The sequence below is a fragment of the Odocoileus virginianus genome, chromosome 29 (assembly GCF_023699985.2).
Source record: "Odocoileus virginianus isolate 20LAN1187 ecotype Illinois chromosome 29, Ovbor_1.2, whole genome shotgun sequence".
Classification (NCBI taxonomy): Eukaryota; Metazoa; Chordata; class Mammalia; order Artiodactyla; family Cervidae; genus Odocoileus; species Odocoileus virginianus.
The window spans coordinates 26924768-26939091 of record NC_069702.1 but is presented as its reverse complement, the minus strand read 5'-3'; the positions used below and the strand labels follow the sequence as shown (position 1 = coordinate 26939091).

Genomic DNA, 14324 nt, shown 5'->3' with positions numbered 1-14324 from the left:
TTACCATTTCTTTCTGTCTTAGGGAAATTCTCAACCATGTACAGAAGAAATGATGTATGAGAATGCTCATAAAACAATGCTCATAATAGTAAAACGTGGAGACAGCTACTGTCCCTCGATAGTTAACTTAATAAACAGTGCCATGATACAGAGTAACTACTCCATCTATTAAATACTTGGATTAACTTGGATTAAAACATACTTTTGAATTCAAAAACTGATATGTTCAGTACAATGCCTTTCATGTAAATGTTAAGCCCCCAAATAATGGTATTGCATCTATTATCTAGAAACATGCATTACAGGAAAGGTTCTGTTGATGAAAATTTAATAGTCAATCTAAAATAGAAATGGAAAATTTTATTGAAGCCAACCTTAGGATTTTAATCCAGAGACAATCTTTCAGAAAACTCTGATGACTGTTCTGAAAAGATAAGAGGGGTGGCTATTGTTTATGTGATTTTGAGGAAGGTGTATGTGCAATCAAGCTCATATCTTGCTAGAAAGCTACTGCCATTTGCAAGGAATATCTTAGCTAATAGTTTTAAGCTACTGCCATTTGCAAGGAATATCTTAGCTAATAGTTTTAGTGTTTTTAGTATGGAAAGATGCAGGATACTTGTTGCTGAAAATATCTGTCTAAGGGCCTGTTCTGCCAGTTTTCCTAGAACTCACAGTGCCTCATAATGATCTTCACCATGAATTGCTTTCAGGATTACTGTAGGTCAGTGACCCCAGTGGTCAGTGACTTGATTCTTGGAGAATTGGATGGTGGGCAATATTCTTTATTTTACAACCCCTCTTTTCTGGTTTTAATTTCAACCGAGGTTTGGGAGGCATTTTGTGCCCAATTTGTCCCACAGTGCTGGAATGCTCATTCCCAGGTCAGGCAAAGATTTCTTTAATAGCGACTCAGGGTGCTATTATTGCACTAAGCCCTGTTAACTATAGCCAAAATTCTCTGGACTGCCTCCCTTCCTAGTCTGTTATGGTCCAGGAAACGGTCCCCTCTTGTTGCTTCTTCCCATATCTAGAATTTCACTCTTACTATCATCGATCTCAGTGCTGTCTTGTGCTGTGTTTAGTTGCTCAGTTGTGTCTGACTTTTTGTGACCCCATAAACTGTAGCCCATCAGGTTCCTTTGTCCATGGGGATTCTCCAAGCAAGAATAACTAGTGTGGGCTACCATGCCCTCCTCCAGGGGATATTCCCAACCCCAGTCTCCTGCATTGCAGGTGGATTCTTTACCCTCTGAGCCACCAGGGAAGCCAAAAATACTGAGTGAGTAGCCTATCCCTTCTCCAGGAGAAACTTCCCAACCCAGGAATCTAACTGGGGTCTCCTGCATTGCAGGCGGGTTCTTTGCCAGATGAGCTACCAGAAAAGACCTTTACAGGACTATATATTTGATCAATCATTTCAAGTCACCTAATCAACATTATGGAGAATGAAATGGCAACCCACTCCAGTATTCTTGCCTGGGAAAATCCCATGGGCAGGAGGAGCCTGGTGGGCTACAGTCCATGGGGTCACAAGAGTCAGACATGACTTAGCATCTAAATAACAACAAATCAACACTAATTTTATATGAGGCTTAGTCACAAATTTTGATAATGCAAGAAGCAATAATCTTATAAAATAGGCAGAATACTAACAGTATAGCTAGTAATATTAACAAGGTCATAAGTATTTACACTAAGAACTTCCTGTCTGACCAGTCTGCTCAGCACCAACCACTATCTTTAAAGGAGATGATATATTGGCATTGTTCACCTAAGTTCACCAAAGAGATTTGAGCATAGAAGGCGAGTGGTGGGTCATTGTGACCCTTTGTAGGACTGAGAAAGAAATGTTATCTTCTAAAGGAGTTACATGGCTGGTGCCAGAAGAAGAAAAATGGAAATTTGTGGCTGAGCAGGTATTTTTGCATTGGGGAGGTCTAGTTAATGCATAAGCCAGATGAATAATGCACACTAGAGAGGAGGGAGGAGACTGAAATGGGCAGAGAAAAAAAAATTATGTTGTTTTTTTTGTCTTGCCTTAACATAGGAATTTTATTTCATTAGTTCACAACATTAATGAGAATGACACTATTATAGGAGTTTGGCAATGAAAGGGAAAAAAGGATTACCCAGTGGGGTTTTAGTATATGTATCATTTTTTACATTAAAAAAGGTCTAAAGCTAATCTGTTAATATTGCTTAATTTCAGAAGTGGTTAGTTAATTGTTACACGTATATTTTTTACTTTCATTTTTAAAGGTTTTATAATTGAATGTGTGAAGGCTTAATATGCTTGTGGAATTTCTTTCTCTTAGTGGGGAAAAGAAGGGAATTTAAGTAATTCTTTCATCAAAAATCCCTTTGAGTTTTTATTTGCTGAACTTCCTTCTTCCTTGTTATGGGATTTAGTTAACCTCAAACCATATTTACTTCTGTGGTTTCATTCTGAAAAAGAAAATTTGGCTGGTTTAGAAAAAACCTTCCATTAACCTAGATTCTAAGCTAAAGATTCTCAGCTTAGAGAAAATAAAAAATTATTTTCTCTGGCAGAGCAGAAGGGAAAAGCCAAAACATTTTTATGCTAACACAGCTTCTGGTGAAATGCCATACAGGTCACCAAGTCTGTGATCCTTCATGTCGGCCTTGAAACTAGCCCTGTCCCACCCATTGCTTAGGTCAGAGTCGGCCTTGAAACTAGCTCTGTCCCACCCATCGCTTGGACCAGAATGGAAACGTTCTGAGAACATGTGTGATGCTCTCTTGCGATTAATAGTTATTTTCACATACTGATTTTACTTGTTACCAAATTTTTCAAAGTTGCTTTTAAACTTTTACTCTGAGTGGCTATCTCATTGTTTATAAGACAAAGGAAGTCAGTTAAGTTGCTATTTCTGATGGCACAGTACATGCTAACAAGTTTTTTGCCTTATACAATAAATTTATATTTTAGAAAATGAAAATTTTCTTTAAGGTATAAGTGTGTCAGAGTGTGCACTTGGAATGGAAAACCAAGGCTTTTTTTCGATCTGTAAAATCCTATGATCTGTACAGTCTCATACTTTTATGAGATTGAATAAAATTTCCTCCATATTTATCATGATAGTTACATTAAACAAACATGGGAAGTATGATTTTGCAGACATAAAAATGACATCTAATTTGTATTACTTGAAGTACTTGTGATCGAAGAAATGCTCTTGAAAATTATTTTTCACTTTCATATGTTTTTTTCACAAAGCCTTTAGAAATTGGATGTAGTTGATTTTGTTAACTACTCTAGTAAATCATTGAAAAATAAAAAAAAATTAGAAATATGGGAGTGCTTAGCAATTTGTTTTAAATCACTAGAGCAACATTAAAAGTATACTACTTTTGCTTGTTGAATATCAGCTTCACAGGTAGCTCAGTGGTAAAAATCCTCCTGCTAAGCAGGAGGTACAGGTTCGATCCCTGGGTCAGGAAGATGCCCTGGAGAAGGAAATGGCAACCCACTCCAGTACTCTTGTCTGGGAAATCCCATGGAGGAGTCTGGCAGGCTATAGTCCATGGGTTCACAAAAGAGTCAGACATGGCCTAGTGACTAAACACTAAAAATGATACATGTTGAGCCAAAACAAATAAAACTTTCGCTTCTGAATAGTATTTAACTTTAAGGGGTAAAACATCATAAATGATGATGTTTTAATTTTTCTATATTTTAAATTTATAAAATTTTATTTTTAATAATGCATAATTATTTAATCTGTGCTTTGTGGTAACATAGAGGGGTGGGATGGGGTGGGAGGGAGGTTCAGAGGGAGGAGACATATGTATACCTATAGCTGATTCATGTTGATGTATGGTAGAAACCTATGTAATATTGTAAAACAATTATCTTCCAATTAAAAACAAATTTATTTATAAAAAGAATAAAGTTGCTATGAAAACTTAAAAAATAATAATGTACAGTCAGTAAGTACTTTAAAATTAGTCTTTATTTTTTTTTAGCTTCTTGCTTATAAACCATGGTATTTATCTTTAAACCATGACAAGTTTAAGAACTTATAAAATTATTTCACTCAAATTATGGTTTTCAGAAGAGAGGGCTCTGTATTAGTCATATTTGAAATTTTCATACCATTTGTTGAGCCTCCCTTGCTGAAATGAAAATTTCAGATAGACTTGCAGTCATCTGGGCCTCAGATGATGAAGCAAAGTGTTAGAAATTGCCCCACCATTTATGGATGACCTAGCGAATGAATCAACTGAGGGGGCTACAGCATCGCCTGGAGGAGTCTGTCTGTTAATCTGTTGAAATTCCAATCAGAGCAACAGATGGAGTCTGAGGAATACTCATGGCTCCAAAAGGGTGCTGACTTCTTCCCCATACTTAAGATCTCTCATTTTGAAGTGAAGATGACACTATTTCCCATTTTTAACTAATCCTGGAAGTTGTCATACTAGTGTTCCATTTGAATAAGCATATGAAAAAGCAGACGAATCCAAATTATCTTGCACACAGTAAAAAGCAACCTTGTAAAGTATAGTTTTTGATGAGTTTTGATAAAGCTATCAACCCATCTAGCCACTAATGATCTTGAGTGTGTTTTTCACGTGCTTCTTGACCAATTATATACTTTCTTCTATGAAGTACTTTTTCAAAAATTGTCCCTTTTTGTTATTAAATGATCTTATTGTTGAGCTGTATGAGTTTTTAAAGATTTTAGTTATGAATCTTATCAGATATATGCAACACAAATCCTTTCTCCCTGTTCATGTCTTAAATTTTCATTTTCTTAGAAGTGTTTGAAAAGCAGCAGATTCGAATTTCAAAGGATCAAATTGAACAATTTTTTCAAAAGTTCGTATTAGTACTTATATAATCTTGCCTAAAAAATCTTTGCCTAATCCAAGATCTGAAAATTTTCTTTTGTGTTTTCTTCTAGAAATTGGATAATTTTAGTTTTTATGTTTAGGTATACAACATATTTTATGCTAATTTTTGTGTTTGGTGTGAAGCAAAAACCAATATTCATTTTATTCCATGTGGACATTCAGTTGTTCCAGCACCATTTATTGAAAAAAAAGGTAATTGATGGAGTTATCTTTCCAGAAAATCAGTTGGCCATATATGTGTGGTCTAAAGGTTAAGAACTCATTCCTAGGAATTAGACTTTTTGAGTTTAAATTCTGTCTCAGTCCTATATCACGGTGATCTTGAGTGTACTTATTGTTTTTATTCCAAGCATAAAAGCTGATAAGGTCAGAGGTCTTAGTAATGTGACTTACCCAAGATTAAACGTTAGTGGCAGAGCAGAAACTCGAACCCAAATCATTTGATCTTTTGTCCATAACTCATTGAACTCTAATACATTGACTTTTATTTTTTTTCCAGCTTTATTGAGACATAATTGACATAAAACATTTAAGGTGTAAAATGTGTTGCTTGATATACTTATATATTACAAAATGATCATCACCATAGCATTGGCTAACACAGCCATCCTGCAGCATAATGACCATTTCTTGTGATGAGAATATTTAAGATCTACACTTTCAGCAATTTTCAAGTGTATAATGTTCTTATTGTTTAGTCTCTAAGTCATTTCTGACTCTTTTGTGACCCCATGGAATGTAGCCAGCCAGGTTCCTTTGTCTAGGATTTCCCAGGCAAGAAAACGATTTCCTTCTTGATTGCCATTTCCTTCTCCAGAGGATCTTCCCAGCCCAGGGGTGGAACCTGCATCTCCTGCACTAGCAAGCAGATTCTTTACCACTGAGCCACCTGGGAAGCCCCCTCAGTGTATGATACAGTGTTATTAACTATAGTCACCATACGGTATGACAGATCCCCGGAAATTATTTGCCAACAACTAGAAATTTGTACCTTTAATCAACATCTTCCCATTTTCCCCATCCCAGGTCTTGATAATTACCACTCTATTCTCTGTTTCTTTGGCTTTTTAAGGTTTCACATAGAAATGATATTACACAGTGTTTGTATTTCTCTACCTGATTTATTTCACTTACCATAATGCTCTCAAGTTTTATCCATGTTGTTGTAAATGGCAATTACTTTCTTTCTCATGGCTAAATAATATTCCATTATATATGTGCCACATCTTCTTTATTCATTCGTCTTGAATGAATGAAACAACTTTAGAATGTTACCATATTTTGGCTATTGTGGATAATCCTGAAATGAACATGGAAGTTCAGGTACCTCTTAAAGATCCTGTTTTTATTTCCTCTGGATATATACTCAGAAATAGGATTGTTGGATAAATATAGTAGCTTTATTTTTAAGTTTTTAAAGAGCCTCCAATTTACATCTCTACCAACAGGGCAAAAAGAGCTTCCTTTTCTCCAGATTCTTGCCAATACTTGTTATCTCTTGTGTTTTTTATGATAACCACATTAATCGGCATAAGGTGGTATTTCATTCTCATTTTGATTTGCATTTCCCTGATGATTAACGGTGTTGAGAACCTTTTCATGTACCTGTTGGCCATTTGTATGTCTTCTTTGGAAAAAATGTCTATTCAGGTCCTTTGCCATTAAAAAAAAAATGATTATTTTGTTGCTGTTGTTGAGTTCTTTCTATATTTTGGATATTAGCTTCTTATCAGACATGTGATTTGCAAATATGTTCTCTCATTTTGTAGGCTACTTTTTTTTTTTTGCTACACAGGAACTTTTAAATTTGATGTAGTCCCGCTTATTTGTTTTTGCTTTTTCTTTTTCTTGTGCTTTTGGTATCATATTAAAAATAATCAGTGTCAAGACAAACGTCAAGGGATTTTTTCCCCTTTATTTTGATATGTTGTGTTTCATTTTCATTTGATTCAAGATGTATTTAGATTTTTCCTTTTATTTCTTCTTTGATCCATTGTTTACTCGAGTGTGTTTTTTAACTTCCCCATAATTGTATATTTCCCTGTTATTGGGAATCAATAACTTCCTGTTATTGATTTCTAGATTCATACCATTGCGGTAGGAAAATATACTTAGTATGATTTCAACCTTCTTATAATTTCTAAGACTTGTGACTTATCAATATGATCTCTTTTGGTGGATGCTCTGCATGACTTTGAAAAGAACGTATGTTCTGTTGGTTATATGTGCTATATTTATATCTGTTTGGCTCATTTGGCCTAAAGTATAGTCCAAGTCCAATGTTTCACTGTTGATTTTCTGTCTGGATGACTTATCCATTGGTAAAAGTGTGGTATTAAAGTTCACAATATTACTATATTGTTGTCTATTTCCCCCTTCAGATTTCTTGGAATTTGTTTAATATATTTAGGTGTTCTGATGCTGGGGCATATATATTTACAATTGTTATACTTTCTTGATAAACTGAGTGCTTTGTCATATCAATACAATGAGCTTCTTTGTCTCTTATTATTATTTTAGGCTTATTTTGTCTGATATAAGTATGGCTATTCCTGCTCTCTTTAGGGTTCCACTTGAATGAAATATCTTTTTCTATCTCCTTACTTTAAGTCTGTGTGTGCCCTTAAAACTGAAGTAAATTACCTGTAGGCAGCATGCAATTGTCTTTGTTTTGATCCATCTAGCCACACTTATGTCTTTTGATTAAAGAATTTAATTTGTTTACATTTAAAGTAATTATTGATAGCTCAAAACTTACTAACCTCACCATATTAATTTCTTTCTGATTGTTTTATAGGTTCCTTGTTCCTTTATTTCACTCTTGCTGTGTTCCTTTCTGGATTGGTGATTTCCATAGTGGCATGTGCTTTGATTCCCTTCTCTTTATCTTTTTAAAAAAATTAATTTATTTTATTTATTTTATTTTAATTTATTTTAATTGAAGGGTAATTACTTTAGAATATTGTAGTGGTTTATCTCTTTTTTTAATCCATTTTAAAATCTTCTTTTACATACAGTAAATTCTTATTTTATCACAAGTATTACATAAAGCGTCTTATAAATAGTAGTCTATTTTATGCTGATAGCAACTGAACTTTAATCACACACAGGGACCAGAGTAGGCAGCAGTAGTGGCTGAAGCCAGTGGTGTGCTTCAGATGCCTGTGTAGTGATAGGGAGTGGTTTCAAACACACATTCAGTGGTGGGAACCAGAGTGTGCAGAAAGGGCTTGGGCCCACTCTGGGTAGACTGACAGATGTAGGGACTCTGGCTGTCAGTAAGCAGTACCATGGCTAGTGGGTTTCACCATGGGTTTATGGCATGAAGACCAATGATGAAGGTCAAGCTAAGGGCATGCAAGTGCTCAGGTGAAGTTGCTAGCTGATGATGAGCACAGTGACGCTGACCAGAGACAGAAGATAGGGCTTGATCCAGGCCCCAAAACAGTTCGGGGACCCTGGCTGTTGACATGGTCTCTCCTTGCTCTACAATCTCTCCCCAGGCAGGCACATGGCCGTGGAATCTGATGACAGGTGTCGGGCCAGTGGTGTACAAGAACACAGATGTCAGGCTGGGGTACATGCACCATGAAGAAGTCAGTTACGGGGTTCTAAGCTGGTGTCTTCCATTCTCACAGATCAGAGGACTGGGTTGGCTGCCAATGCGGTTTCTGGGCTCCAGTAGGGGCAGTCGGGAGAGAGCAGGAAGGGCCTTATGTGATTGGCACCAGTGGACACAAATACCCGTGCTGCAAATGCTGGTAAGATCTACAGGAGGTCTACAGCAGTTCTTCTGGCCATTGGTTTTTTTCAATGGTAAATGATGCTGGGTTTGTCTGCAAAGCAGGTCGCTGTGAACTATGATTGCTCCCTCTGTGGGCTGCTAGTGGCAGCCTCTGCTTTTCTTCCTGTTCCTAGCCGTCTCTGTATGTCTCAGCATTAATGGTCTGGGTGGCGTAAGATGAAAGCGGGACCTTTGTGCCGAGCCCCAAAGGCTGGGGAGGCTGGTTGCTCACTGTGCTTTCCTGGTGAGCGGAAACTTTTTAACTGGGGAGGTCCCTCTTGGTCCTGAGCAATGCCAGCTTGAGATGGGGAAAAGCAGGCAAAACACAACTGTCTTCCTTTTTTGTTCCACTGTGTTTGCAGAAGTTTCTTAAACAGACTCCAGAGCTCCCCAGAGCTGTTTTTATTTGTGACTAGTTGCTGAATTTTTAATTTTGTGGGAGGGAGGCAGGGGTGTCCTAGGCTGCCTTTTTGGTGATATAACTTCTACATTGATTTTTTTTTTTTAAGTCAAAGGAAAGCAAGAAGCCTACCAAACGATCTACCATTTTTTGAGAATAAATCTACTCTTCGTAATTCCTATAAGAAAACTTCTAGCCAAAAACATTCACTTCAGAATTTCCAGAATAGATTGCTCACTTTAAAAATGTTCATTTTAGTTTATCTCTTCTGTTTTGTGTTATATTTATCTAATAGCTTAAGATAATCAGCTCAAAATAGATGATTAAACATTCAGAACAAATAAATGAAATTGGTGTTCTAGAAGTAGTATGGCCTTTCAAATGCTTTGAATAAGCTGGTCCCTCTCTGACTCTAGGATTGCAAACTTCTAAATCAAAGCAGAGGAGTTGGAATATCAGAAGCTGTTTCAGAGAATTTCACAAAAAGAGAAGAAAGTGAGAGATCCTTTCTTACTGAGATTTCTTTAATTCTTGAATTTTCAGTTTGACTTCCTTCTATGAAATCAAGATACTGAGTTGCCACACTCCCTTTGATAATAATTTTCAAGAAGTTTTTGTTGTGTGTGTATGGTGTGGAATGAAATTGTACTACAAGCACATTTGACTTGGCAAAGCCTGTAAGAGGCACAGCACAGAGTTTGTTTCATTTGAGTTTCTACTTCTCTTTGAAATATATGAATCCAAAAATGTAAACATCAGGGGACTTCCCTGCTGGTCCAGTGCTTAAGAACTGGCTTTGCAATTCAGGGCATGCAGGTTTGATCCTTGGTCGGTCAATTAAGATCTCACATGCTCCAAGACAAGTAAGGCTGGACACCACCACTACTGAAGCAGGCACAGTCAAGTCCACACACTACAAAGAAAGGCCCACATGATGCAACAAAGATCCTGAGTGCCACAACTAAGACCCAATGCAGCCAAATAAATAAATAAATTTTTTAAAAGAAGTTTAAACATCAGGCCAGAGCATTTTGAAAACTTTCCTCTTTCAAAGATAAAGTGTTATATAAGGAAACATTGGAAGAAAAGCAATGACAAACCTAGGCAGTGTATTAAAAAGCAGCAACACTACTTTGTCCAGGAAGGTACGTATAGTCAAAACTATGGTTTTTCTAGTAGTCATGTACATATGTGAGAAATGGATAATAAAAAAGGCTGAGAACCAAAGAATTGATGCTTTCAAACTGTGGTGCTGGAGAAGACTCTTGAGAGTCCCTTGGACTGCACGGAGATCAAACCAGTCACTCCTAAGGGAAATCAAACCTGAATATTCATTGGAAGGACTGATGATGAAACTGAAGCTCCAATACTTTGGCCACTTGATGGGAGGAGCCACCTTATTGGAAAAGACTTTGACGCAGGGAAGGATTGAAGGCAGGAAGAGAAGGGGACCACAGAAGATGAGATGGTTGGATGGCATCACCAACTCAGTGGACATGAGTTTGAGCGAGCTCTAGGAGATAGTGAAGGACAGGGAATCCTGATGTGCTGCAGTCCATGGGGTCACAAAGAGCTGGACATGACTGAGTGATCGAACAACAAGGAAACATGGTGAGCATGCATAGCTGTGCTTGACTCTTTGCAACTCCATGGACTATAGCTGGCCAGGCTCCTCTGCCCATTGACATTTTCAGGCAAGAATACTGGACTGAGTTGTCATTTTCTACTGTGTGGGATCTTCCCAACCCAGGGATGAAACTTGCATCTCCTGCATTGGTAGGCAGATTCTTTTACCACTGAGCCACATAGGAAGCCCTATTGCCTCTCTTAAAGCACAGAACCTCTTTGGCCAGATGTTAGGAATCAATGTTTAAGGAGGTGTTTATCTGATTCTAAGTGCCTGACCCTGTCTTCCTGAGTTTCCCTCACTGGGTCCTTCTCATGCTGACTCCCACCAGTGCTGTCAAGCTGGCTTTCTCAGTTCATGGAACTTCCTTTTATGTTAGATCTCTACATGGAAAACCCCTTGCTTTGTGTTTTCTGTAATATAATTGAGATCTACTGACACATTTAAAAAAGTTATCAAATAGAACAAAGAGAAAAAATACACATAGGAAATAATGTTCCAGAAACACATTAGTTCACAAAGTTTTATTTAACTCCATAGACACCTTGCTTCAACTTCTTACTTCCGATGCTAGGTCTGTCTCTAGATGAAGGCTGGGTATCACCTGTGACCTAACCTCCAGGTCACCTGTGACCTAGCCTCCTTCTGAGGCACTCTGACCTTGCATTGTCAAACCGAAGAGACAGACTCCCAGTCAGTAGTCCACAAAATGATTTCCCTCTCATTTAGAGTTCTCTGTTTGAGAAATGGGTGGACCCAACGGGCACCAAAAGAGATTAGAGCTTTATATAGACCTACCCCATACAGCCACTAAACTCCATATGATCACTTACAGCAAAAACATATGTCAAAACTTCATATGATAGATAGCCATAATCATGTAGCTTAATCATTTACTAAACTCCGCCTTATACCAGGCAGTATGTTAGGTGCTTTACCTGCTATTCTACTTAAGGCAAGAACTACATGATATATGAAGTATTAGTTCTTAAATATTTATTATAGTAAGAGGGTCTAATTTTACCTGCAAAGAGTTTTCACTCATTTTTTTAGAACAAAAAGTTAGAGAAATTTTTTGTGTGTGCACAGTGTACATAACATAAAATTTACCAATGTAACCATTTTTAAGTGTAAAGTTCAGTGGCATTAGTATATTCACACTGTGGTGAAACTATCACCTCTATCCATCTCCAGAATGCTTTTATCGTCGCAAACTGAAGCTTTGTACCAATTAAACTGCAGCTCACCATTTCATCCAGTCCTGGAGATGTCATTTCACTTTCTGTCTCTATGAACTTGATTAATCTAGATACCTAGTATAAGTGGAATTATATTATTTTTGTCCTTTTGTGACTGCCTGATTTCACTGAGCATAGTGTCTTTAAGTTTTACCCACGTTATGACATGTGTCAGCATGCTACAGCACCATGGAGCATGTTTCACCACCCGAAAACATCCCCTGTATTTCACCTATTGAAACCACTCACCTTCCCCACAGAAAGCCCCTGGCAAACACTGATCTTTTTACTTTGTGTTTATTTTCCCTCTTCCAGAATGTCACGAAAATAGAAATAATACAGTATTATTTCAGATTGACTTCTTTCACTTTGCAACATGGATGTAAAATGCATCCATGTCCTTGTGTGGCTCATTCTTTCTATCACTGAACAGTATTCTATCAAACGGATTCATCAGTTTATTTATGCACTTGCCTATTAAAGGTTTCTTGTTTGTTTCCATTTCTGGCAAGTATAAATAAAACTGTTATAAACATTCTTGCTCAAGTCTTTTTTTTTTTTTTTTGTAGACATAGGTTTTCAATCAGTTGGGTGAATACCTCAGAGTGTGATGGCTGGATAAAATGGTAAGACTATGTTTAGCCTTGTAAGGAACTACCAAACTACAATCCAAAGTGCTGTATCATTTTTTTGCATTCCCACCAGCAATGAATGAGAATTCCTCTTGTTCTGTATCTTTGCCAATGTTTTGGGTTTTAGCCATTCTAATAGGTGTATAGTGGTATTCATTGTTTTAATTTGCAATGGATGGCATCACTGACTCAATGGACATGAGTTTGAGCAGTCTCTGGGAGATGGTGAAGGACAAGGAAGGCTGGTGTGCTGCAGTCCATGAGGTCACAAAGAGTCAGACATGACTTAGCGACTGAACAACAGCAGTAATAACAATGATATATCGTGTGGAGCATCTTTTCTTATGGTTATTTGTCATCTTTATACCTTCTATATTAGAATGTCTGTTCAGATTTTTTTTGCCCATTTTTTGAATTGGGTTACTTGTTTTCTATTGATGAGTTTTAAGGGTTCTTAGTATATTCGGAATATAAGTCATAAAAGCCTCATGAAAGTCACTCAGTTGTGTCCAACTCTTTGTGACCCCAAGGACTATACACTCCATGGAATTCTCCAGTCAGAATATTGGAGTGGGTAGTTTTTCCCTTCTCCAGGGGATCATCCTAACTGAGGGATTGATCCTAGGTCTTCCGTATTACAGGATGATTTTTTACCAGCTGAACCACAAGGGAAGCCCTAAAAAGCCTCATAATTAATCTTTAATTAATTCAAATCTAGATATAGTGGGCAACTACAATTTAAGAATTCATGGTGCAAGTTTTTTAGAATACAAAGATGAAACAGAGCTCTTTTTTCATAAGGGTCTTATAATAAAGACCACATAAGGGGAATAAGAAAAAATAGAAATAGCTCTTTAAGGGAGAATATACTACTACTATGTGATAAAGTAGCCAAAAAATTATACTAGAGTTCACAGGAAAACAAGAAGGCTAAAGGGAGTTTGATATCTAGTATCAATTGAAGAGAAGCTAAGACAGAGGAATAAAAAAACAACTATTTTGAAGGTGGCAGAAATAGGGAAAAAATAATGGTTAAATGATCCTACTTCAGAGCTGAGAGAAGAGGAAATGTGCTGTGATCAGAGGAAAACTGGGACTTTACCATCTGAATGGTTTCCTGTTTTTCTGTACAAATGACAAATAAATGTCATTTGGAAAGTAAAAACACACATTAATCATAAAAAAATTATGCAGTTGAATTTAATTAAGTATAATGATACTGGTATGCCTAACAGTAGAACAGAAAACTTACTAAGACACAAAGCAGTATAGTTGAAGTTTCAAAGCATTCAACCCAAACTGGGCTAGGTTTCCTCTAGCACAGGCACTGAGAATTTTCTATGAGCAGGATTGTTGCAATTTTAGACTGTGACTGGAAAGTACCTTTTTCCTCCCTCAAATTCCCCATCTACTCCCTTATGCCTGAAATTCTTTAGTGGGGTAACTGCCCTTTACTCCATTAGACAACTGGATTAAAATGCCAAAAACAGTATTTCTGTCACCAAACCAGACATAAACTTTTAGAGAAAGATGTGTGTGACTGAGATCAGGCCTCTTTTTTTCAGAGGAAAAGTATTTTGATAAAAGGAACGTGCTAGAAGGAAAACTGAGCGATCTGGAGAAGACGGTTTGAAGAGGAAGACAAAGTCGCCTCCTTACAGTTTGATCTTAAATATCCTTGGCTATAAACTTCTGTGGCCACCCACTGCTTTGGTTTCATTGTAATGCTTCATGTTTTTACTTAAGAACATATGGCTAGTTATCT

General features: G+C 37.0%; 1 long non-coding RNA gene across 2 annotated transcripts; it reads left to right on the top strand.

The window, feature by feature from the left end:
* The first annotated feature begins 1761 nt into the window (after window positions 1–1761).
* Window positions 1762–14264, top strand: LOC110131879 (uncharacterized). Of its 2 annotated transcripts, XR_011484528.1 has the most exons (4): window positions 1762–1919; window positions 8517–8639; window positions 12497–12553; window positions 14125–14264. It is a non-coding gene; the product is annotated as an uncharacterized lncRNA (long non-coding RNA). The 2 variants fall into 2 exon arrangements; XR_002312294.2 differs by lacking the exon at window positions 8517–8639.
* Window positions 14265–14324: the final 60 nt, after the last annotated feature.